The sequence below is a fragment of the Palaemon carinicauda genome, chromosome 37 (assembly GCF_036898095.1).
Source record: "Palaemon carinicauda isolate YSFRI2023 chromosome 37, ASM3689809v2, whole genome shotgun sequence".
Lineage (NCBI taxonomy): Eukaryota > Metazoa > Arthropoda > Malacostraca > Decapoda > Palaemonidae > Palaemon > Palaemon carinicauda.
The window spans coordinates 46,890,648-46,918,104 of record NC_090761.1 but is presented as its reverse complement, the minus strand read 5'-3'; the positions used below and the strand labels follow the sequence as shown (position 1 = coordinate 46,918,104).

Sequence of the window (27,457 nt, the reverse complement as noted above, 5' to 3'; positions counted from 1 at the left end):
CTCGGGGACGAAGCTAAACGTTAACTCTCCCCATCACCTTGAATGGTGGTATCGTACGAGAGACCATGCAGTTCACTGACTCATTTGGCCGAAGGCAAGGTGAGCAGGAACACCGTCTTCCAAGTCAGGTGGCGATCTGTTGCCTCGCGTAATGGTTTGTAGGGAGCCCTCACTTCCGACTAGGAGAGCTAAGTTCATAACTTCCTATGAGTAAAGTAAGATCTAGCTATGAGGAGATGTTCATTCCTTTCAGTTTAAAGGTGAGGCTCAAGGCTAAGCGATAGCCTTTCACTGTCAAAATTGAAAGGCGCATTTCCTCCAGCAAAATACCTGAAGAACTTCACTATTGCTGGAATAGTGGCATCGAGTGGAGAGATACCCCTTCCACGACACCAACCACGGAAGACGTTCCTCTTTGCCTGGTAGACTGCTGCTGAGGACTTCCCGAGATATCCAGACATCCTCTTCATAAATTGTTGCAAAAATCCTCTCTGACCGGGGAGATGCTGGATAGTCTCTACGATTTGGTAGATGTTGACGTGTGGTTGTCTGAGTAGATCGCGTCATGGAGGAATTTCTCTGGGAGGCTCCATCAGAAGCTGCAAAAGGTCTGGGAACTATTTTGCATGATGCCATAGTGGAGCTATGAGAATCAATGAGAGGTAGACCAATGTTCTGGACTTGTTGAGTACCGTTCCCATGAGACAGAGCAGGGGAAAGGCGTAAACGTCGATGTTGTCCCACCACTGTTTAAATGCATCTTGCAAGAGAACCTTGGGGTCTGGGACTAGGGAGCAGTACAGGGGGAGAATGAAGTTCAGGGCCGTTGTGAACAGATCCACAATCGGAGAACCCACACAAAGTCAGGACTTTATTGGCTACTAGATGATCCACAGACCATTCGGTACCCACTAGCTACTAGATGATCCACAGACCATTCGGTACCCACTATCTGAGATGCTCTGCTCAGATTGTCGGCAAGCACATTCCTCTTGCCTGGAATGAAGCTTGCTGAAAGTGGTACCGAGTGGCCTTCAGCCCATCTCAGTATTTCTACTGCTAGATTGGATAAGGGCTGCAAAAAGTACCTCCTTGTTTGTTGATGTAAGCCACTACTGTGGTGTTGTCGCTCATCACCACAACTGAGCATCCTATCAGGAACTGATGGAACTGTTGAAGGGCCAGAAGGACGGCCTTCATCTCTACGAGATTTATGTGGAGGGACTTTTTGGACTCTGACCACAGGCCTGAGGCCCTCTGGTACAGCACATGGGCCTCCCACCCTTTTGATGCGTCAGAAAACAGCATTAAGTCCAGGTGGAGGACGAGAAGATCTACACCCCTCCGCAGATTCTCGTCTGCCACTCACCACTCGGGGTCAGTCCGTTCCTCTGGTCCCATGGGGGATCAGAATGTCCAGGTAATCGAAAGCCTGGTTCCAATTGGACTTCAGACCCCCTGGATCAAATCCTGAGGCAGCTGTTTGAAACTAGACAGGCCAGGGATGACAGGTGTCCAAGGAGAAATAGCCATTTCTGGGCTGGGACTTCACGTTCAAGAAAAGTCCTTGCGACCTTTCTCAGCCCCATTATACTGTTTTCTGATGGGAAAGCTTTGTGGAAATTGATGTCTAAAATCATTCCTAGGTATAATAGTCGCTGAGTGGGAAGCAGGGAAGACTTCAAGGTTTACCATGATCCCCAGATCTTGGCAAAGTGTCAGAAGTTTGTCTCGGTGCTGAAGAAGGGTTACCACCGAGTCTGCTAGGATCAGCCAGTCATCCATATAACAGAGGAGACGGATGCCGAACTTGTGAGCCCAGGATGATACTAGGGTGAACACTGGTGAAGATTTGGGGTGCTGCGGCGAGACCTAAGCACAGTACCCTGAACTGGTATTTCTTGTTGTCTAGGTTGCATCTTAGATACTTCCTTCAAGACGGATGGATTGGGATCTACAAGTATGCGTCCTATAGGTCCAGTGTGCATATGAAGTACTGTGGTCTTACCACTTATCTGACAGTGTCTGCAGTCTCCATGCTGAACAAAGTCTGTTTGACAAAATTGTTCAGAGCTGAGAGGTCGATGACTGGTCTCCACCCTTCGACAGAAGAAGCCTGGGGAGTCATTGAGGACCTCCTGGAGAGCGCACTTCTTCAACATGGTCTGGTCTTCTGCCCGAAGGACTAGGCCCTTTCCAAATCCCCTCGCAAAGGAGCCTAGTGTCACTGGATCCTTGATCAGGGGAGGGAGAGATGATATGAACGGGACGCCATACCCTGAACGAATCATGAAAATTATCCAGGGATCGGCCCCGAGCTGCTTTCACCTGTCCTATCCCAGCAGCTTTGCAGGCATCTCCCTACTGGTGGATGAGCAGGGAGATTGCCAATCCTAGCAGTTGTGGCAGCCATGGCCTCTCCCTCTAAGATGTTTTCTTCCCCAAGAGGACTTGGAGTCTTTCTTGTCCTTGGATGGAAATGGCTTCTTCAGCACCTTTTTCTTAACTTCTGATTTGCTTGTCAAGGCTCTGGGTTGGTTAGGCTGCGAATGAGCTGGTAGTCTGTAAGGTCGGGATGTTAAGGTCCTACGGAGGAGAGAGTCCTGATGGGATTTCCTCCACCTCTCTGCAGCCTGCTCGACGTCCCTAGGTTCGAACAAAGAGGAACCCTCTAGAGAGTTCCTGAGCCTTGCGATCTCGCCATTAGGGACTTGGTGATGGAACCTCTTGGATACCAAGTCCCTGTGCTAGAGAATGGTGTTGTCCCACAAGTTCATCACTTGGTGGGCCAGGAACTCGATGGTCTGGGTACCAGAGAGGAGGAGGGTTTCCATAGTCTCCCAGGTACTGGTACTTTTTTGGAAAAAGTCCTCAGTCCGTACCAGGATTCCCAAGGATCCTAACCATACATTCTGCCACGAAGTAGCCTGCATGGCCTACTTCGTGACCTTTTCCTGGTTAAATATCTCTGGTGCCGAGAAAGCGACTTGACGGTCGGAGTCTCTCTCTAGATAAACCCCCTTTGTCAGTTCTTCCAGCAAATTATGAAGAGGAAGAGCTGGTTGAGGCTCGTCCAAGACCTCCTTTGCTGAACACAAGGAGGTGGGAGGAGCTTGGCGGATGAACCTGCACGAAGGGAGGAGGAGAACTCGGAGAGCTGGGCGGCGATCTTACGTCGGGCACTCTTCAGCCCGAGATCAGGGAAAAGATGCACTGGACTTAATGGGCTTTTGAGTGCCGAAGACATAGTCTAAGACCATGTCTTTGCCCTCCAAAGGAGCCATCACTGGGTCGGACAACCAGTTGAGGGCCCTTATCAAAGTCAGAATGTACCAGAAGGGGTGTTCTGACTACTGTTCTCCTTCTGAAGCGGGGCTGGCAGTTAAGTCTCCATCATCCATCGCCGGGAACTCGTCTCGTGGTGGGTTAGCGGTCGTCTCTAGGGTAGCTGACTGTCCTAACCCCCTACCAGCATGGAAGGCCTGGATGGTCTGGACTTCCTGGAAACCTCTGAAGACATGACAGTACTCGCATGGGGCAAGACTGGAACAGGCTCCTCTCGTGACTCCCATGGCAGTGGTGACGAAGAGTCAAGAGAGCAGAGGGAAGGAAAACCATAAAGGTTCCACCTTGTCCTCGATGGTCAAACTAGAGCCGGCTTTACCCTTGACGAAGTATCAATCTCAGGAACTCCTCTTTTCCTCTTCAGGAGGGAGACAGCCATAGTCCCTTGCCGTGTGTATACCAGAACCAAAGATTGCTGGAGGTTCTCAGAGGCTTCTGAGGGGAAGGCTGAAAGGGCAAGTCCAAAAGCCTGCATTACTGCCCTTACGATAGCTCCGAACCAAAGCTGTCTGCTGATGCTGGTGCTGTATGAAAGATCCCCTGAAGGGAAAGAAGCTGAAGGCTCCTTTGAGGAGTCTTGTCCGGTACTGAAGGTCTACGTGGGTCCGCCTTGGTGGCAGTTAACTTTGGGATCTTGAATTCCCCTGGAATACCCTTTCCCTTCTTCCCCGCCGGTCGCGCTGTTGTCGTTTTTGGGGAGGGGAACGGGGCGAAAGCGACCTGTGAAGAGGAACTCTGCCCTTCCTCGGAGAGAGGACCGATGATCTGGAGGGCGATGACCTACCTTTCCGCTCCTGCTCCTTCCCTCTGTGATCATCTAACTGTGTCCTGGAGGCCTGCTGCGACAACCCTGGGTTGTTGAAACATCAATGAATGCCTCAGCGTTGGTGAGCGTTACCTTGATGGAGAATGCTGACACGGTGGAGAACGTCTGAGAGAGGGAGAATGCTGACGAGTTGGCGAGCGTTGACGAGCAGGTGAGGGCTGATGCCTAGGCGAACGATGATGCGGAGGCTACAGTTGACGTGTTGTAGGGCATTGGTGCAGTACTGATTGCTGAACTGCGGACGAGTGCTGACGCATCAAACGCTGACACTTAGGCAACTGCTGAGGCAGCGAACGCCGACTCTTAGGCAACTGCTGATGTGGCGAACGCTGACACTTAGGCAACTGCTGATGCGGCGAACGCTGACACTTAGGCAACTGCTGATGCGGCGAACGCTGACACTTCGGCAACTGCTGATGTGGCGAACGCTGAAGCTTGGGAGAGCGCTGACGAGCGCTTACTGCAGAAACCTCTGTAGGCATTTCATGAGAGGTTGGGCAGTGGGAAGCAGGAACATGGCCTGGTGAAATGGTGGAATGCTCATAAATCTTGGTCTCTTCCCCTTCAGGGCATGCACCTGCCAACTGCACAGGAGGCCATGACCCGCACTCGCCAAACAGGGATGACCAAGAACAATCATAACCCCTACAAAGTGTGAATCTACAGCCAGTTTATTCATACAATGTTTAAAACATCCACCCTTCCAGCAAGTATTGTATTGTATTTCATGCTTCACATCCAATACAATCAAAAGCAACAGCCAGCATTTCCTTCCTGAAAGGAAAAAATTAAAAAGTTTGATTACGGACACAAGAGAACAGCAGAAACGAAAATGAAGCTTTTCCGAAAAGTGGGGGAGCTGGGCTACTTACCTGTGTTCATCAATTGCTGTTAAAAGATTTGGAGCTTTTAAAGAATAGCGGTCCCATACGAACCTGGGACCTTTATTCTTCATAAGGATAAAACTGAGGCCCGCATTGTTAAAAAGGGATTTAGGGAAGAACCACCACCGAGGAAATCAAGCAACAACATGATTGGTTGTCACCCTAACCTATTTGATTCTCTTTGTTTTGAAATTTCAAAACAATGTTTGTGCAATTTATTTCAAATGATTTAATTTTGTATACAATAAACGGGGTGTATGAATGATAGCGGCCACCTGTATGTATTATAATATCTAACTTAGAATATGGTAGTGTACGGGGGGGTCGCAGGAGGGTATTAACCCCCGTTTAGTAAGTAGGTAAGGACACGGCTTGTAGGTTAGGTTAGGTTAGGGGGAAAGTTTAAGTTAGTTGATGTCTACTCTTAATCAACATATGAGGAACTGGCCGCTGATATACAAAGGCTCCCAATAAACTGTTGCTTTTAATTCTCCATAGTTTTTAATTTGATATATATTTTATGTTTATGTATTTTTTTACTTACAAATAAAGTATTTTTTCATTAATAGTAGTTTCATTTTTCTCGTTATATTCCACAGGTCCCAACTGGGACCTTTAATATTCAAAAGGCCCAAACTGGGGCCCCTATTCTTTAAAAGGTCCAAACTGGGACCCAAATTCTTCAAAAGGGTTAAGTGGGACCGCTATTCTTCAAAAGCTTCAAAGATTTCAACTGCCTTCCAGCTCACTGAAAACATCACCCTATTCAAAGGACAAAGGTTTGTATTTTGCACAGGAACAATACTAGCTTGATACCAAACTTCAAAAACTATTTTCCAGCTTTCCCTTGGAACACTCCCACATAAGATGATTTGCTCGTAATCTTGTATTAACTGATTGTATTTTACACTCGACGTATAAAATTCCACAGGACGTGAAAAACCTTAGTCTCACTGCTCTATAATGACTGAAAAAAGAAAGAAGTGACTGAATGCCTCACAGATAACGATATACCAATTTAAGCATTTCTGACAGGAGTAATATCGTAAAATACCACCTGCTTAATGGGATTCCCCAAAGATTATTAATCATAAGGGGTAAAAATCATAATGTCATGTACCCTCTAACCCTAACCTAAGAGTAAGACAGTTGTCTATTTCATACTATTTCTGCCCTATCAAAATATTTTGACACAGAAAATTATTTTACCTGACAGATATATCAAAATGTCTTGAAGTTCCTATGCTTTTTTTCCATTTATCTTACCATGAATGACATTCATTGCCTAGAATATATCAAGTTTAGAAACACTTATGTAAATGAAGGGGAGAGTCGCAAGGAAATGTTGCCTCTCCTAGTATGCAAGGATACGTCTATCTAAGTCAGGTTAAGGGGGCTACCTTAAGCTAGGGCATATATCTTCCATCTCATCATAACTGAAGCAAAACGTCAGACGCAGTCAATTAGGACATAGTATATCTGATTGACATTTCCATTTTCACTGTGTCCAATGTCCACCCTTACCCAAAACTATAATTGTATAAAAAATATTCTAAGTTATAACTCACTGATCCCAGAAACACCCTATGATGTGTTCTTTGATACGTCAGAACAGTGCGTGGGTAGCAATACCCAGTAATGGACAAAAATTTGTACATCGCATGGTAGCCTGCTGGAAAAATATATGGGCTGCAATGGACGTTCTACTTGGTGATAAATTAAAGCACCATATTCTTACATTAAAATAAAATCTAATTTGGGCCAGATTATGATAGACTATGCCTAATTATATAAATCTCGTCTAGGTTGAGAAGAGTCGTAAACACTCTTGGTCAAGAAAAGGCAAATTGTAATTTCAAGAGAATTCATGACGCTTGACAACAAACTGACAGAAAGTTAGATACACTTATAAAAAAACATTCTGCAGAATAAAAAAGACTTACCTGTACGTAAATTTATACAGTTATCAATTAAATGTTACGTCTTTCTTAGACAATCGGTCACGCACCTCAGTCAACGCTAAAATGTAAACAAAACAAGTTTAGATGCGTTTTTTGCAGAAAGTTATAAATTCCATCCCTGGTTGATGTTAAAAACACGGACAAAAGAAAGAAAAGCTCCATTACAATATATCTTATTTCAATTAGAAGTGTTTTACAACTATTATCTTCAAACAGGATAATACACAAAGCATGACTTGTAAATTTGAGTTATTGCGAACGGAAAAGCTTTGGTTTAGATTTGAATTTATCAAAAGTAATCAATGAGCTCGTTTTCTTGATGGAAATAAGAAAACATACTTGATTGATTGCATTTGATTCTTTGAAATATATGTGTAGGTCTAATTCTTAAACTACCCAGCATTCCCAAGAATGTGTTCACTTTCCGGGACTTGGAATTTGTAATAAAAATTTTCGACAAATTTTCTCGAACATTTAATCGATATGCTTTAAGCCTTCGCAGAATTCTTAGTATCCAAGCCGATAATACAGATTGTACAGCTATTGAATTCTTGGGGGGGATAACGAAGATTGCATTAGTGGGGGCGTTTGTTTCTAAACGGTTACAGAAGCTACTATCTAAAGTGAGTCTAAACGGCAACATATGCATGCGTGAGGTAAGAGGAAACTGCTAAAGAAATATTGCAAACCATTTAATATTTCTGTTTAAGAAAATAACCATACCCTGGGAATGATCCAACATCATCAAACTATTTGACCATTCTTTACTAGATCGTGTAATTCTCTCATTTATGGGTCCATCCTACATGCAAAAAGGTTTTACATATCAATTCTATGCGGATGAAATCTCCCCAAGCGTAATAAATTATAATGATAACATGATTTGGCACTTTTAATGTAGCATGTGTCATGTAAAAGGATGAGTCTGGCTGCAACTCGGTGAAACTTGTTCCAGTTTTACTAGCATGTTAGACACATTGAAGGTTAGTGTACATATTTGACCCGTAGTTGAGCTTTTATAATAATATGTGCTTAAAAATGGGTAAAGCACACTAATAGTTTTCGTTACAATTGATCTCAGATTAAAAGCGACTTCCTTTTAATACTTTACCCTCTTAGTTTCGGTACCGGAAACCAAGGCCTACTTGGTATTTTAAACTAAGCTCAACTCTCTAATGTCTGACAAATCTACTCGGCACATGGAAACCATCAAGGTTATAAAAACGTTGGAAACGAATCACAATGCACACACATTTCTGAGAGCCAGTGACGGACAGATGAAAATGTAATTTATAAGATGAAACCAAATGGAATCTTTAAGCCCTGAAGCCTTATACGGTGATATGACCGGTATTTCATAGTGCAAACTTAACGTTTCGCATTTTACAGTATATGCTTATCGCTATCATTAATCAGATTTGCGTGTATCTTTGCCATTTTATATAATAATTTAGAGATATTGACTTCAAATTAGGTTTCTTGTTCATACTGTTTTGTTTTTAGAACGCGAAGAGGCAAAAATCATACACTTTTTCTTCATTTTACACAAGAAACTTTACCTAGTTATAAGTTTCTAGCAATGTATATGCGGTGAGCACATTTTACTCAACTGAATCAAACTAGATGCAGTTTGCAGTAAATTATAGTACTGCGCATAGTAAAGGAAAGACCAACAAAAATAAGTTTTAGCTAGCGTCTCCATACAACTCTGACAAATCATAAGTTGGTTTACCACTTAAATAAAGATTTAGACTTTTGAGCTAGACTTTAACAAGTATTATCTCTTTCTCAATTATTATTATTATTATTATTATTATTATTATTATTATTATTATCAGCCTACAAGCTTAGCTATAACCCTGGTTGGAAAAGCCAGATGCTATAAGCCCAAGGGCTTCAACAGGGTAAAACAGCCCAGTGAGGATAGGAAACCAAGAAATCAACAAACTACAAAAGAAGAAATAAATAATCAGAATCAAATATTTCAAGAATAGTAACAACATTGAATTAAATCTTTCATATAAAAACTATAAACACTTCAACAACAACAACAACAAAAAATAGGAAGATAAATAAGATAGAATAGAGTGCCCGAGTGTACCCTCAAGCAAGAGAACTCTAATCCAAGGCAGTGAAAGGCCATGGTATAGAGGCTATGGCACTACCCAAGACTAGAGAACAATGATTTGATTTTGGAGTATCCTTCTCCTAGAAGAGCTGCTTGCCATAGCTAAGAGTCTATTCTACTCTTAGCAAGAGGAAAGTAACCACTGAACAATTACAGTGAATTACTTGACCCCTTGAGCGAAAACGAATTGCTTGGTAATCTCAGTGTTGTAAGGCGTATGAGGACATAGGAGAATATGTAAAGAACAGGCCAGACTATTCGGTATATGTGTAGGCAAAGACAAAATGAGTCGTAACTAGAGAGAGGGATTCAATGTAGTACTGTCTGGCCAGACAAAGGACCAAATAACTCCAGCGGTAGTATATCAACGTGGTTGGTTGTTGTTGGGGTATTAAAGCCAACACTTGTTGTTGGCACGGGCCTTTCCCTTGGTTGGCCCGTAGGTGATCTGTAAAAATTTATAAGGTAGTTGCATTAATGGAAATTTGAAAGGTTTTTAGTAGTAGAAAAAGATGTGGATAGGGTAAGGATGATGGTGGTAGTGGTAGAGGGCCATCATTTCTCGGATAGTGGTAGTTTGAAAAGTGGGGGTGTAAGGCTTTTGAAGATTAGAGAAAAATTGTGCAGGTGGGGTTGTCCAACCCTTTACTCCCTAGGGTCCCTGCAGAGAGATTTTTAAGTGGTAGATTAGTTGAGAAGTGAAAGGGGGTGATGTGAATAGAGCCTTACAATGAGGGGATGAGATGGTGCATGGAATGAGGAGGTCTTACCTTGGTGGAGGTAGAGTTGAAAGCAACTGTGCATGTGTGTCTATGCTTTCGACAATTGCTTTTGCCAGTGTGGCTGCCTCTTTCATGGCATGTGGTGTGTTGATGTCTACAAGTAGATCACCTCGTAGCTGTGCTGTTTCTCTGCATTCTAGTAGGTAGTGCAGGAGAGGTTGTTGTGGTATGACATCACAGTGTTCACACCTTGTCTGGATGTCATCTAGGAGTTCCCAGTTTGCTTTGTAACCCAGCCGGAGTCTGTGTATGCATACTGCCAGTTTTCTTGGGGTGTATCTGTCTATGGGAGGGGGTTCTAGTTCCGATGCCCATTTGTACCATGTTGCAGAGGGAGAGCCATTCTCTATCCTCATATGTAGTTCCTTGATTAGGTTGTTCTTGAGCTGTGTCTTTATTTTGCTTTTGATTTGTTGCAGTGCAGGCTGTATGTGCACCTGTACATTGTGAATGTGTTTGGTGCTTTTGGCTAGCTCATCAGCCTTTTCATTCCCTGGTATCCCGATGTGACTGGGGATCCAGTTTATAGTTACTAGTCTGTTTAACGTGGTTGGTGTCCTGGCCAACCTATATAACCGTAAGAGATGCCATTTTTTAATTGAAAGTATTTTATTTCTTTCTTCATCTTTTTACTTTACATTAAAATTTCAAAATAATGACACAAATTAGTATTTGGAGAGTGACTAACAAAAATATTTATCCTTAAACTTCCTAGTTGGGAGCATCGAAGCTATCAAATATCATTTAGCTTCCCACAATTATAATTTTGCTAATTAAACCTAGACTAAGAGGATAAAGACTAGTATTCCTTATAAATGTTGCACACCATAATCCATCAACCAATTTTATCAAATTAATGTTACACACCATAATCTATAAGTCAATTGCATCAAACATAACGTTAATTGCCATGTCATTTTAACCATCCGTGACACAACCGCTACAAGGAAAACAATGAAAGTTTACCGATCTTCATAAAGCTTAATTCAGAGCTCAAAAACACTTCATTATTGTTAGCCACTTTCCAAATACTAATTCAAGCCATTATTTTGCAGATTTTCCATGGCATGAAAGTGTGGCTGTAGAGAGCAGACTTGCTAGGGGGATGCTTTCGCAACTTGAATGGATGAAAATTATTTTTTTAAAACTGGTTGGTTTTGTATGCCTATATAAAAAAATCATTAGAAAATAAAAATGTCAAATAATAATTATTGGTATTTAATGTGCATTAGGGCTACCAAAAAGCGAAACTGATTTATTCCACATGCCGATCCGATAGACTTGAAAAGATAAAGATTGGGCGGAATGGAATATGATGAGTGATATCCTGAAAATGTATTTTTCTAAATGATATAAGGAAACTGAAATGCCACGGTTATAACTATCTTAATAAATGCATCTAAATTCAAGACATACAGTATATAGAGATGCATAAAGCAATAACTGAGCGGCGGAAAAGGGAAAATGAGTTGCGAAATAAAGGGATTACTTGGGAGACGTCAACTTAAAACTTTACATTCTTCAAAGAAAACTAAATAATTGAAACTTGACCCGACAATTGTGAATCTCATGAAAAAGATAGAATTAGTTGACATTGCTGTGAAAATGACGTTTGCTACTAACATAGAGCAGGTAACATACGAATAAGGTTAAGATAAAGCGCTCTAGGCAATAAGACCTCCACGGGTATTTGATAAAATCACAGAGTAAGAGAGTGCTGTTGGTAATGTAATTGTGGATAGCCCAGTCTTTGATACAAAATATAACCCTAATAGCTATGATGTTAATTCTGCTGGCGGAAATAGTAGAAACGATGCACAGAATAGGATAGCAATATACTGTTGCAGCTAAAAAGTTAGGGAAATTGAAAAAAAAAAAATGCGAGGGATGATTATTGTAAGAATTGCGATTTGATTAATGCATCAATTATCAGAAGCCATTGTCTACATTTAATCCTTTATGTAAAGGAGAAAATAAACATGTGTTTCAGAAATCTACCCTTGGGTAGAGCTACCAACATAAAAAATGTTTTTAGGAAATCTGAAACCCATTCATGATAATGATAATGAAGTTATTTTGCAATGCGGTAAGAACTACATACGTGACTTATCTCATTGCTTAACTTGCTTTAACAATCAGAGATGTATTCATATAGGAAATTTATATAAATTCAATGATACTGGTAGAGTTTGTTGTAATTGTGATGGTAACAATATAACCAATGAACGAATGCACTTTGCATCAAAGGTGTCTCAGCTGTGGCAAACAAAAAAGACAATATTCTGAGCAAAAGCTGAATTTGAGAAGTTGTAAATAATGATCATGGATACCAATGTTGTCTTGAACTATAACAGCCAGAAACATGATTTTAAAAATGATTAGTCTTCTGATAATATTCTGTGTGTAATTAACTACATGAACTTATGATCAATTACCAGCTGTGTTGATTTTCTTATTGTTAGCAATGATTATCCAATGGAAATAGAATTCTTGCTTTAGTGCTGGGATTAATGATTTGGCAAGTTATGAGGAATTAGCACAGTGTTCGGTAGAGTGCATTCGGCTTGGACGGAAATTGGTAAGAACATCTAAACGGTAAACATAGTGGATGTGATTTAGATATTTGCCGAAGGAGAATTAAGTTGATGATTGTGAAATGATATTGCAATTCACGAAGTTCTCTTCTCTTATCAGCTATTGATATAAAATCATCAAACTTATATAAAGAGTAAAATATATTTCACAGGGGATTCTTCGGGCACATCATCAGCTTTACAGTGTAGATGGAACACACTGATTTTCCCCATTTCTGGACATTCATTGTTTCACTAGTTCAGCGATATATTTTTTACAAGATTTTGACAAAATTTGATGTACAACCCACTACAATGTAAAATATTCTTATTATGAAGAACAACACACTAAGAAGACGAATAGGGACATACGACCCCTCCCAACGCAAGCTATATATGGAATACAGTAAACCACTCTTGGATAAATATCAGTAAAACTTAATATTACCACACGTCAAAAAATATCTTTTGAACCTCTTCAAAGGTTTGATAACGACCGGGCACTCAAATTAACCATACTTCTCATATTGAGCCTCATTTCCCTTACTTTTATTTCTAACCCAAAGACGTCAAAAAGTTATTAAATGATCCATAATGTAGTTCCCCTGTACTGTATATTTCGTAAAGTCAATATATTATTTTTTTTTTTTTAACCTAGAAGCCATCCTTGACAACTGAAAACGTATTTTTTTTTTTTTTTTTTTTTTTTGAAGCCGTACCTGCAGATTTCAGTCACTACAGACCAGTCTCCATCCTTCCCCATGATGTGTAAATTTCATCTTATTTTTCATTAATATCCTTTTAAACTGATAAGTTACCCAAGCGACGTTAAAAAGCACGTTCATCCCTTTTTATCAAAGTAAAAACTTAAAAATAAATGGAATTGTTTATGAGGAAACGGTATCTACGATTGTGAAAAAAATAATTATTTCAAAAAATATTAAACTTTGTAATTGGAATTAAAAAAAAAAAAAAATCTAAAATTATCTCCCCCAAAAACAACTTGGATGTACACTACAATAAGGAATTCAGGACGTCGGACATGATACCAGGAATTAATGACGTTAGTAGATGATACCAGGAATTTATGACGTTAGTAGATGATACCAGGAATTTATGACGTCAGTGTATGATACCAGGAATTGATGATGCTAGTGGATAATACCAAAGCTGGTCGAGATATGTAAACACTACTGTGTTCTTAACAAACACACGTCATTAAATATATATTTTTTTATGATGCATGAGAACATGGCATGGTAAAACCTCACTCGCACTTACGGCCATCCGTACAGATGACCGAAAAAAACAACGATGTCAGACGCGGCAAACTCCGCCACTCACACGTGGACGTTCACAGGTCCTTTAGTTTAGAGTGTTCTAAAGGGCTGCTTGTCAAAACACCATATGAACACCACCATTGCTCCATCAAAGGACTTGATTAAGGTACGTAAAAGGTCATGGTGTTAGTTTAAAGACCATAATCATGTGGTTTCCGATTTATCAACAATGGTAACTGAATGTCTATCTCTACTTGACAATCTATTGCGCTGAACTTGCTGAAATTAGGTGGTTTAATTTGACCTTACAAGGTAAGAGGTCAAAGGTCATGGTGTCATTTTATAGCCCATATGTGGTTTTCTATCTGTACTGGTCTGAGAGTGACCATCTGAAATTCAGTTTCCTTGAAAATTCGACCCCTTTCCCTTGAACTTTGAACCTAACACTCTTCCAAAATATTCACTTTCACTATTTTGATATATTTTCAATTATATTTTTAGCACAGGAATATCGGATATTTAACGGGATTATAGTAAAAAATATTCTGATATTTCGGGTCATTGTTCCATAGGGCATCTCCTGAAATTTTCAAATAAATCGGTCAGGTAGTTTTTCTGAGATGTTGCTAACAAGGAAACCGAAAAAACAAACAAACAAACAAACACATAGGCAAAGAAACCTACCAAAAACAATACCTTCAGCCACCTCGCGGTGGGGACGGCGTAATAATGAATTAATCTAAAAAATTAGATTCAGATAGCCTCTCTCTCTCTCTCTCTCTCTCTCTCTCTCTCTCTCTCTCTCTCTCTCTCTCTCTCTCTCTCTCTCACTTTAAATGATAATTTGAAAACTGCAATGTGCTGAGAAAACTTTGAATAAGATTATAACAGGTATCAAGAAAACTTGACAGTCATCGTTTCGTTTTATGATCCAAAGTATGACAACGAAAAGAATTATTCATTTTCCTAACAAACCTCAATAAGGTTCAGCGCTCAAAAGAATGGTTGTCAGTCGAGTCACGGAAACTTTCATTTCTTAAAATGATATCTTTGTTTACTACACATAATCCTGAGGTAAACCTCCGGGATACCATGAGAGCACGAGTTGACCAATTAGTTTCAAGTCACCAAAAATTAGCATTTAGAAATGAATGTGCGACCTGGGAAATAAACCCAGATTATTACCTTCCCCGATATGCATAGTTCAGTTGCATATCTTGTGATATACAACATGGTAGAGGCGAAGGAATGCGCTTTACTGATGGCCGTTGTAGCTATTAAAAGGATGGAGATATACCAGCTCAACCAGTCTAACTTTACTCCCACAGAGCCGACCCGAATAAATTCGTGATAAAATATAAATATTAAATCTAATCGATAGAAAAATTACTTATAAATTAAAACCTATGGTAAATAGATATCAACATTTTATCTATTAAACCTGCGTTTCTTAAAAAAAAAAAAAAAAAAAAAAAAAAAAAAAAACTCACTGGACTTGGGAACTGTTTTGCGAGGGCTGTACATAAAAATTAGCAAACATAAGCACAAACGTAGCGATAGAAGCTGTCTAAGGCTGGTGCACGGTGCCTACCCCATTATCTAGCCTTCTGGAATCGCTGTAAACGTTATAGAGGCCATCTGAATAAACATCTGGAAGTGATTTTAGCATTATGGAAGCGTTGTGAAGGCCGTTCCGTAAGTGCAAGATCATAACAATAATCTTAATAATAATAATAACAATTCCAGGGGTCAATAATCTTGTATGAACAATTCGCAGCCAAGTTAAAATTACTTTTGTCCTTATATCCTTCGGGCTTGAGGATTCATGTGGCAAGACAATTTGTCTCATTTGTTGTAATTTATTACCTCCACCAACTTCGTTGCGAAGGCTATGATTTGATAGGAGTATGTTTGAATGACTGTGTGTTTGTGATTCGCATAACTTCTAAAACTACTTGACATAATCGCATGAAATTTGGTGGAAGATGATTGGCCATGATCCAAGGACAATTTGATTAGAATTGCAAGTGATTAGGTCAAAGGTCAAGGTAACGTAAAGGCCCAAAACTTCTTTTTGCTATATAGTGATCAATTTTTATCCGATTTGCATGAAACTAGTGCCAAAATATGTACAATTCAATTGCATATCTTGAAATATAACACATGATATGAGCAAAGGTATGCCTATGTGCTCTACCGAGTGCCTATTCTAGTTATCCTATGGTACATTAATCCAAATAGTTTGCGGAAAATGAATTGTAAATGACCCGCAGTGTTGGGTAAAGGTGGGGGGGGGGGGTATTAGCACTAGTGCACCCCAAATATGTACTATAGACATTACTAGTGTCTTTGCAGCGTCTCTTCGACCTCTACCTTCACTCCAATTTCTATCTCACCATTTTACCTTTGTGTAACCGAATCCCTTTTCCAACTTACAGACCAACCTCTTTTGTCTTCATAGTGCCAGGTTTTCCCTCAGTGGGACTGGACATGAATTTTGGTGGTAAAGACAAGCGCTGGTGACAGTGGGACCATTCATTATGGTTGTGGTAGCCTATTGGAAACGTCCCTGCCTAGCGATCTGCTGGACTGGGGTTCAAGACCCACTAAAGCTGCATATTTTTTTGTAATATTTGCAACATCACCATCCTTGTGAGCTAAGGATGGGAGGGGGGGGGGGGCGCTATATGTCCCTTGCCTCTGCCATTCATGAACAACTTTTAAACCAAATCATTAAACCTTTAAGCACAACTGGGAAAATCCTGTAGTATAAAGTAAATATTAAAGAGATTGGGCAACAAGATGGAATAAATGTAGTGGGGACAGGGGTAAAGTAGGAGAGGTAGTAGGTTGGCCAGGGGACCAGCTACCCGTTGAGATATTACCGCTAGAGAGTTATTGGATCCTTTGATTTGCCAGACAGTACTACATTGGATCCCTTTCTCTGGTTACGGCTAATTTTTCCTTTGCCCACACAGACACTGAATAGCCTGGCCTACTCTTTACACATTCTCCTCTCTCTTCGCACACTTAATAACACTAACATTACCAAAAAAATTTTTTCTCAAGGGATTAACCACTGCACTGAAATTGTTCAGTGGCCACTTTCCTCTTGGTAAGGGTAGAAGAGACTCTTTAGCTATGGTAAGCAGCTCTTCTAGGAGAAGGACACGCCAAAATCAAACCATTGTTCTCTAGTCTTGGGTAGTGCCATAGTCTCTGTACCATGGTCTTCCACTGTCTTGGGTTGGAGTTTTATTGCTTGAGGGTACACTATTCTATATTTTTCTCTTCCTCTTGTTTTTATAGGCTTTTATAGTTTATATATGAAACTTATATAATTTAATGTTGTTATTGTTCTTAAACTATTTTAATTTAATTGTTCATTACTTCTATAGCAGTTTATTTATTCTCTTGTTTCCTTTCCTCACTGGGGTATTTTTCCATGTTGGAGCCCTTGGGCCTCTGGCATCCTGCTTTTCACACTAGGGCTGTAGCTTAGGTTATAATAATATTAAAAAGCAAGTGCAACTTGGGGCCGAAGTAACACCGTAAAGACTATCTAGTAAGGTCTGCAGTGCATAGCGAGAGGTGCACTTACAGCACAGCATTACCAAGGCCTTGGGCATAACACCACCTACGATCAGCGCTCAATGCCCTCCCCGGTCATATGGCAATAATTATATTAATCAAGAGAAATGAGGTCAAAATGTCCGTTAGGTAGCTTTGGATTTTAGTAGCCTTAAATATTCTACCTGCTAAGACACTGAGGGTTTTCATAACACAAATTTTTAGGATCCTCAGTCCTTGAAGGATGATGTCGATAAGACAAGGAGAGATCCGTGGACGTTGTAGAACCCAGACCATTAGGAAGGTAGAGGTTCTTTTTTTTATCATTTAATTCTCATTACTTATATAAGTACACTCTGTCTGAAGAAGATTGCATTTTCTACAGCTATTACAGGTACATGTGTAACCTTATCAATTTTTTTTCCATTTGTTAAATCTAAACTCCATTCACTCCTCTTCAATGCATCTTTAATACATGCTTCTTTTCCATTGTTTCTCTGTGTCTTCATGTCCTCTTTACCCTTCTTTCTTGCTTCCTATTTCCACCATATTCTCCATACCTTTTATTCTGTAATTGTTTCTCTCTCTCTCTCTCTCTCTCTCTCTCTCTCTCTCTCTCTCTCTCTCTCTCTCTCTCTCTCTCTCTCTCTCTCTCAATTTACAACTTACTATTCATATGGATTTGACTTTATTGTATTTCCATTTTCCTCTTTTTCGCAACTCTATCCCTTGGTATTGTCACTTCCCTTTTTCCTCATACTTCTTTCCTTCCTCCCTATTTTCTGTTGCTTTCTATACCTATTATATCATATTTTCTTTGTTTCCACCCTTAACTTCTTAAAAGATTTTTTTCCCCTTACTGTCCCGTCGTTCTTCCATTATTCTCCGTCCTCCTACATTCTATTCAATACTGTCCCCCCCCCCTTTTTTTTTTACCATTTCCAATACTAATTTTCCAGTCATGTTTTCTCTTCCTCCCCTTCTTTCTATATTTCCCCTCGACATTTTTATCTTTAGCCATTACCTTTCTCCCCTATTTCTTCTATTCATTCCTACTGCTATTTTCCACTCATTACGTATTCTGCTACTTAATATGCCCTTCAACTGTAATTTCTCTTTCAACTCTTCTATCGTTTCTTCCAGCGTGTTGTACTCCTATAGTTTGTCCTTTATCCATTATCTATTTCTCAACGTCAAATCACTAAAGAGTTAATCATCGATCGTTGCCTATACTCTATCTTCCTCCCTTATAAAAAGGTTTATACAAATTATTTTCTGTCGCATTATGATCACGAGTCATAAAGGCAACCATACACAGTAGGGGGCATGGGTTAGCCTTTGTCAATAACATACAGTACAAATACAATACCCATCTACAGTTGTAAAATCGTGTTAAACAGGTTTAATTCACTGCATAGATTAATAAAAGGACAACACAATAGGGAAAGAGTTACCCCTGCACTAATCAAATTACACTGGCTGCCGGTAAAGGCGAGAATTGAGTACAAGCTACTCTTACTAACGTTTAAGATACTGAACCAAAATATCTAAAAGAATGCCTGAACAAACTAGAACTAGAAACAAATGTTAACATAAGACACATGAGTGACAAACATAGGCTATCTGAACTAAGAACAAATAGTAAATTTGGTGGAAGGGCTTTTAGCTACTGTGCGCCTAGACATTATAATAAACTGCCAACTGAGATGAAGGACCTAAAGGGAGCAATTGAATTTAAGAAGAAACTAAAGACATTACTTTTCACAAGATCATATGATTTGGAAGATACTACAATCAAAGAATTGTATAATTATAATGAAAATGTTTCGTTAGATGATTGATATGGACCCGCCCGAGAAGTAGTTCACTCGACTTCAGTTAAAATAAGTAAACAAGTAATTAAATCGGCCAAAATTATTTGCTTTTGTTTGTTTACTTGTTTATATTATATTATATTTGCTCATAATACTGTCAAACGTTTATGTCGTTTTATTTATCATTCAATTTCATTGGTCTGTTGCCATTCTGTCCATCACGATAAATGTACCTTGTTCAAACGCATACTTTTTTTTCAACGTGATACAGAGATGTACACAACACTGAAAAATTCTTATATTATCAAGTACAGTACATGTGTAGCACATTTAAAGATATGAGCCAGAATTGTCTATTTTTTCATGAAATAAATACATATCCCGCGCATATTTTGTACCATATGTACTTAATTAAAACAACGAAAATAAATATAAATAAATTATGGGAATAAGTCGTTCATGAATTTACACAATTAATGAAAAAACAATGCAATTTTTACGAAGGAACAAAAATTTAATGCTTCGAACCTCAGAAAACACCAAAAGCTGGCGCGTGTAAACCATAGAGTTTATCAACTCTCTGGGCGCGGTTAACGTCCACCCTACACAACAGTTTTTCCCATTTATTCCGGCAACACAGGTGTTTCACATCACCCTGGTCAGCAGCAGCTTACGTATAATGGTCTAACTTTTACCGATGTCTTTGTTTGTGTTTGTCTCATCTCCCACTGTTTGCTAAATATAGTGTAGAATATGCACAGTAGTTTAAACGAAAAACACTTGCCTGCCATTGTTAGTTGAAGTTTAATTTTCTCGTCATTGTTACATAGCGGCCCGGGGGGGGGGGGGGGGGTTTGCTTAATTATGTTTCTCACGCTGCGTCGTATTTAAGTAAGTTTATGATTGTGTATGTGTTGGTGGGTGTATACACGTTAAGAATAAAGATAATCAGTATACACAGACGTGTATGTATATATATATATATATATATATATACATATATATATATATATATATATATATATATATATCATATATACATACTGTATATATATATATATATATATATATATGTGTGTGTGTGTGTGTGTGTGTGTGTGTGAAAATGGCCAAACTCCAGACATGAATAAGAACATGTCTGTGGCATTTGTTTTGCAATGGAATAGAAGCGGTTATTATATATATATATATATATATATATATATATATATATATATATAATATATATATATATATATATATATATATATATATATAAAACCACAGAACTACAAAACACATGCTATTTGACGAACAGCCATGAAGACCACATGAAAGCGATCAAGTCTTGCACACGGAACGAGGTATATAAAACCACAAGAAAATTTCGCATCTGGTTGAATGTAGTTTTCTCGTTTTGCTTCTGAAACGAACGCTCCCTCCCATAACAATTGCTGTTACCACATCTTGCGAGCCTCGTCGCAAGACCGCGGGGAATCGCTCGTCTGGCAGCGGCGTCATTTCACCTGGACGAGGCCACAGGTAGAAGAGAGAAGTTCTGCTGGTTAGTGAAGGCGTCCCCATGGTTACGAAGTGTTGCTGGTGTTGGAAGCTCGTGCGGGGATTTTCTTATGAGCAGTGAAAGTTCTAACAGGTGCGAATGTGATACGTTAAATTAGATGAAGTGATGAGTGTTTTTTCTTAACACGTCAAAATACGTAAAGTGAGAGTTTGCGAAAAGTTGAGAAAAAAAACAAGTTAGGAACACCATTTGGGTAGGAGGTTATTGGGCTCCCTTGCTGGAAGGAGCGAATGAGTCCTTTTGACAGAAATGTTTCCAATTTTAAATATATGTTGCCAGCTGTTCTTGTGCACTTAGTTACTGCTAAAACCACATGACTTCGAAGGGAATGAAGTCCAAGTGTCCTTTGCAATCCCCTACGAGTTGGGAAGTGCGTGCGTATGACTTCCTCAAGTTAAACTTGCAACCCCGAGGCGTTGCACAAGACAGCAGGAGTAAAGGAGGCGGTTGAAGGATTCTACTAAGGGACTGAACTTCACTGTGGCCGTGGTCATCACAGGATTCACAATGATGCCGTGTAATGTGATGATGTATTGTGTGTGCGACCAAAGCCGAGTGAAAACGAAGCGACGTTGCTTATTCTAGAGTAGAAAGTGTCCTTGTAGCTGTTGAGGTACATGTGGATTATCATTTCAATGGATTACACTAGTCATGGGCGAAAGGAATTTGGATTTACTCTTTCGTGCTGTTTTTCGCATGAGTTATGTGATGATATGTGTTGAAACCATCTCTTATTTTCAACAGAATAGCTATGTGAGAGAGAGAGAGAGAGAGAGAGAGAGAGAGAGAGAGAGAGAGAGAGAGAGAGAGAGAGAGAGAGATAGTTAAAATGCTCGAACTAAAAATAAATTTATAACTGCTTCAATGTAACATTTACTCACTATGAGTTATTTTGGAATATTGGTGGAATTACTATTTTGTTATTGTCATCAGCCTTCCTATTATCATTACTGTTGATGTTATAATGAGTAATATAATTAGTACTGAAAATTGATGTTATAATGAGCAGTATAATTAGTATTGAAAATGTAGCTAGTATTGTTAATTCTTCATTAATTCAAAGACTAAAATTTTCGTTATACATAAATGATTGCAGCTATTTTTTTTTTGTCGCGAACGTGGAAGGTTACTAATTTTGCATTTCAATATTAAAATTACCCTAATTTACGGGTTACAATTCCGAATCTCCTTATCAAGAAAAGAACTATTCATAATTGAAAAGTCTTTTATAAATTGACTTCAAGAGATGGCATTCTTGAATAATTCATCACCTGTAGATGCATCTTCGATTGCTTTTTATTTGTCTGATAGTTTTTATAGGTCATTCGCCACGATTATTTATGATATATAATTCTTAAATGTGACGAAATCTATACAGTTTTTATACTTATTGAGGCGTCTTACTAAATTGCCTATCGTTTATCCCCTTTCTAAAATTATTTCCTTTCAATGTCGACAGTTATATGAACGAAAATATCCCAGAGATTTATTCTATGATAATTATCCGTCAAAGTTTTCGAATAAGTTGAATGTGAACTTCAATATCAACTCGTTTCGAGGCTTTAGCTGTTGCCAAGTCTTTTCCTCCTTCTCTGAGACAGGAAAAGAGCGAGAAGTTTATGGAATTAGTTGTTATTAGTATATTATCTCAATAAAAGTTGCCCATAAATAACGACAATAATAATTATTTGAAGAAATTCAGATCAGTAATATTCATTTGTTTGAGAAGCACATATAAACATTAGAAAATTTCACGTTTAATATATTTGAATGTTTAGTTATCTTAAACATAGCAATTAGATAACTTCTCTACACCGTAAAATTTGTAAACCGTGAATTTTAGTAAAATTTTAAAAATGTAATATACTCTTCGTGATTACTGGCGTCACTGGCTCTGTTATAATTTCCATTATCATTATTCCACATAGATTAGTAAGGAAATTAAGTCGCAATGTTGGGACACAAACATAAATGGCTAAGACGTACTCTTAAGTTGATTTTGAAGGTGTCTGGTTTCAGTTCCAGTTTCATCAGAACACTCACCAGAACGTCAGCCGGGCAAGCACACAACCCCGCCCCCCACCCCCCCCACCCCCGGTGCCCAACCAAAGCAGTGGCCTCCCCAGTAAACAGCTTAAACTCAAGGTCCCGGGCTGGGATCGATCTGCTGCAGTGCGAATCCTTTTTTATTATTCAATAAGATGGCAACAAGAGACTCATTTCCGTTGTCATTTTGCTCTCTCTTTGAATTGTACTTTCAGCAGATAACTTTTATCAAATGTTAAAATATAGCTCCCATATTTTCTATTAAATTGTTATCGATTATAAATCTTCCCTGAAGGGTTCATTCGAAAATATACAGTATTCAATTCGTTTGTTAAAAATACGAGAAAGATAAGGAGCTAACTGGGATACCTGAGGTTTTTATAATGTAAACCAATTTATGAACAAAAATATTCGTCGTCCCGGATGCCACAAAAATGTGAAGAAGAACAGGAAGGGAATTAAGAAACTTCCAAATAAACAAATAAAAAATTCTGATAATGTTTGTTCTCCGCCCCTCCCACCAGCAGCCTTGCGTTAAATACCCGACAGTTTTATAAATTCCCTCTAGTTTCTCTCATTTTCAATCGTTTCCTCCAATATTTATTGTCGAAAGAAAATTTAGAGCACAATATCTTAAATAGTTCTGCCAGCGTCAATTGCCAGACTAGAATGAAGAAAGAAAAATAAACGAAATACTGGATTTTTTTATAAACATTTTATTCAGACTTAATTGTTGACGGATTTTTATATAATTTATGTTCTATAGTTATATTTTATAAGGGCGATAGCCATATATAAATCTGAGCTATTAAAGATTTATTATCAAGATCAATTTCTCTCTCTCTCTCTCTCTCTCTCTCTCTCTCTCTCTCTCTCTCTCTCTCTCTCTCTCTCTCTCTCTCTCTCTCTCTCTTCGTACAATCCCTGTTTCTTCTACAAATCTCTATATCTTTATACCATTCAAAAGTAATTCAGCCATTAATCTTGGTATGAACTTTACGTATTTCTGCTGTCATATATATATATATATATATATATATATATATATATATATATATATATATATATATATATATATATATATATATTAGAATATTATAAGTAAATGATTTAAAAGTGTTATAAGAAATAAAATGAATATAAATATAAGAAATGTTAAGACAAAAGCCAGGAATAGATGAAGGATGGAAGTGGTTGAAGAACTTGACGGATGACAGCAAGATGAGGGAGGCTGTGAGTCATGGATTAGTTGAAGCAAGGAATAGTTTGGGGATCTCAAGTAATATAAAGGTTTGTAAGAGATGATTCTGGAAGCCTGAGTTGGAATGCAAGAAGGTATAAGAATCAAATATCTATTATGGAAGAGGAAACAATGTTGTATTCGAATGAGGGAATATAAGTAGAAAGGTTGAGATCGTTTGTCCAGTGTAATTTAATATATAATTGGTTATAAGAATAGACTGAAGATAAAGATGATGCTATTTTTAAGTGGTTTTGATCATATGGAAAAAAAATGGAGGACGATTCGTGACTGTAGAGAGTACGATTTGGAATCTAGGAATGAAAGAGAGGGAGACTTTGAAAGTATTAGTTGGTTGAGATAAAAGAGGCGTTTAATCATATAAAATAAGCATAAAAAAGAGTGAGGATAGGGAGTGGAAGAGATGAATTGCGTCAGCTGACATCATGGCAGTGTTCTTATTGTTTCAGTAACTTGTGCTGCCTATTTTACATTTTTTCTTTTATAAAATTGCATTTTCTTTCTGCTCTTTGACTCATGGGAGTAGGAAATATAGTGAAATTTCCTACAATTGGTTTTTCCTACTCGCCTACTTTACTTTCACTGAAATCCCAATACAAGGTCTACACAATTTTATTAGTGTTGAAAATCCACTCTTTCCTCTTAAGTTTTTTTACCCACTAAACAATTACTATTTTTCCTTATAATTTCTTCATTGTAAAGCCACTATTTTCTCATAGACGTCCCATCTATTATCCTTGTTTTTTCCTAATTCAATTAACTTCCTTCTAAAGTTATCCTATAATATGCATACTAAATATAATAACTATAATGCATGCAGATTAAGATAAGAGCGTCGATAATAATAACACGAGACAATGAGGAAAATGAATACCCTACCAAGCGATAAAAAGGGGAAATTGGGGTGTCAGGAATTTCATCGTTTGTTTGTTGTTTGTGTTCATTTGCGGCCTCCGTGACCATTGTGAAGGGCGGGATGCTCGTTGGACTATTTTGTCAACAAATTCCTTTCAATCTATTTAAAGTTAAGTGCACATTTAACACGTGTTACTTCTCGCCAAGGTCGATAGAGCACAGTGAAATGTCCTTGTCTGGGAACTATATATATATATATATATATATATATATATATATATATATATATATATATATATATATAAGTATATATATATATATATGAATATATGTATAAAAGTATATACATACATATATATGTATAAAAGTATATACATATATATATAAATATGTATGTATATATATATATATATATACATATATATATATACATATATATATATATACATATATATATATATATATATATATATATATATATATATAAATATATATATAAAGTATATACATACATATATATATATATATATATATATATATATATCACCAACAACTAAGTCACTTTTCCTACAGGGTAGTTGGAGAGTTAAGGCCACAGCTACATTCATCTTAAAACTGCTGATTACTAACTTCATACACCTGCATAGACGGCTCATCAACTACGCTTCGAATCCCCCAACGCACACTGCGCCATTCCCTTCAAGCTACTACTTCAATCTTGCGCTTCCTGGTCATTAAGGCCTCTTTCCTCCAACGAGCCAATCACGCCATCTATTCATCCCATCTATTATAAAATAAAACTTCTTTAGCTTTGTGGATTTAAGTGCAAAGTTATGTTCTGAGTTGTAAATCATTGCAGTGAAAGTGAAAGAATAAATTAATTGGATATGAAATGAATAAACAGTAATTTTTTCATTGATGCGGCGGTAATAATCATGCTGATAATTATTTCACAATGTTATATTGCAACAAGGATCTCATAAGCCTATTTCATGATTCAGAAATTTTATGCTGTTTGTAAATTCTTTATGGCGTTCAAATATGCACTTACCATCTTATGTGCTCTTTACATTTGCTTGTTTTTGCTTTTAGGTCTATAAGGATTACAACATATCTCCATATATAAATAGTTTACAAAAAGTCTTGTGACTGAATCTGCACATCCGGCCTCGGTTACTCTATTGATAATCAATATGGATGTCAGTTATTTTTATCACAAGCTATCGCATATCTTCATTGGTGCGCATTTTAAGTAAAAGGAGAGAGAGAGAGAGAGAGAGAGAGAGAGAGAGAGAGAGAGAGAGATTCCGCTGCAGGGCGTCTTCCCACGAGGGGCCTCTTCCTACGCATTTCTAGAATTTAAATCTAGTTGCTTCCTTCGATGGACAAAGGCCTTGTACCCGACTGTCCTACAATTGGCCCCCTGCCAAATGCGCATGCACGCACATGTACCTGCATGCACTTACACAATCATATTACATTCTTGCATTCTTATAGCAATATCTTTTTCTCTGGCCAAAGGAAAGTTGGTTAGTTGCACCGTTTTAGAAAGGAGAGTTAGTTATATAGTTTTTATAAGAGAATTCATAAAAACCTATTTATACTACATTTCTGCTTGCATAATAGGTATTCTTGATTCTATTTTCTAGTAATCAAAGCACATGTCTTCCTATATTACCAGAATTTTGCGTCAGTGCGTAATAATGCTCCGCTATCTCTTCATACAAGTCAAAGGTTTCTCTTTTCCGTTGGCAACAGGTTTTTTTTTTTTTTTTTAATAGATATAATCGATTACTAGTATAGGCCAAAACATAGGTAGGGCTAACTTGATGATTTAACGCATAGCATTACTGAAATTATATATATATATATATATATATATATATATGTGTGTGTGTGTGTGTGTGTGTGTTATATTCTATACAATTTATATATATACATATATTCTATATATATATATATATATATATATATATAAATATATATATATATGTATATATATATATATATATATATTATATTCTATACACATATTCTATATATATATGTATATATATATATATATATATATATATATATATATATATATATATATAAGTAAAGTACAACTTTCTCCGAAAAGCAAAGTATTTAATCAGATGGGCCTACCAGTTTTATCTCATGCATTAAAAATTTGGAACCTTAATAAAGCCTTAGAACATAACCTAGTTACTACTCAAATGCAACAGAAAGAATAAGGATGGGAATAACACTAAGAAACAGGAAAAGATTAACAAGGATACGAGAGCAAACTTAAGTAGAGGATATTCTAACAAGATGTAAGAAAAAAGAAATGGACAAGACATACAATGAGAATAACAGACAATAGATTAAGAATAACACAATGCGTCTCTGGAGATTTCGAAGAAGTAGGGGAAGGAAGAGAAGACGATGTACTGGCGAACTAAGAAAGTTTACGTGTGTGAACTGGCATAGAAAGGCTATATACAAACGCAAGTGGAAGGACATGTCAGTCCTTTGTTCTGCAGTGGACTGGTAACGGCAGGTGTGTGTATGTGTTTATATATTTAT

General features: G+C 38.0%; 2 protein-coding genes across 6 annotated transcripts in view; one reads left to right on the top strand and one right to left on the bottom strand.

Annotated features, from left to right (window-relative positions):
* Positions 1-27,457, bottom strand: part of trsn (translin) — a 223,885-nt gene that overhangs the window by 55,385 nt on the left and 141,043 nt on the right. Inside the window, exon 1 of one of the 3 annotated variants that reach the window (XM_068361115.1) lies at positions 6,999-7,138. The exons of 1 other annotated variant lie outside the window; for it this stretch is intronic. The gene's annotated coding sequence lies outside the window, so the exon portion shown is untranslated. Of the gene's footprint in view, positions 1-6,623; positions 6,647-6,998; positions 7,139-27,457 lie in introns of those variants that run through there. One more of the 3 variants, XM_068361118.1, reaches the window with a different exon arrangement.
* The window catches only part of LOC137629617 (uncharacterized), a 139,279-nt gene continuing 125,638 nt past the window's right edge, over positions 13,817-27,457 (top strand). The window contains exon 1 of one of the 3 annotated variants that reach the window (XM_068361112.1): positions 13,817-13,945. The gene's annotated coding sequence lies outside the window, so the exon portion shown is untranslated. Of the gene's footprint in view, positions 13,946-20,663; positions 20,797-27,457 lie in introns of those variants that run through there. The other 2 variants (XM_068361110.1, XM_068361113.1) reach the window with 2 other exon arrangements.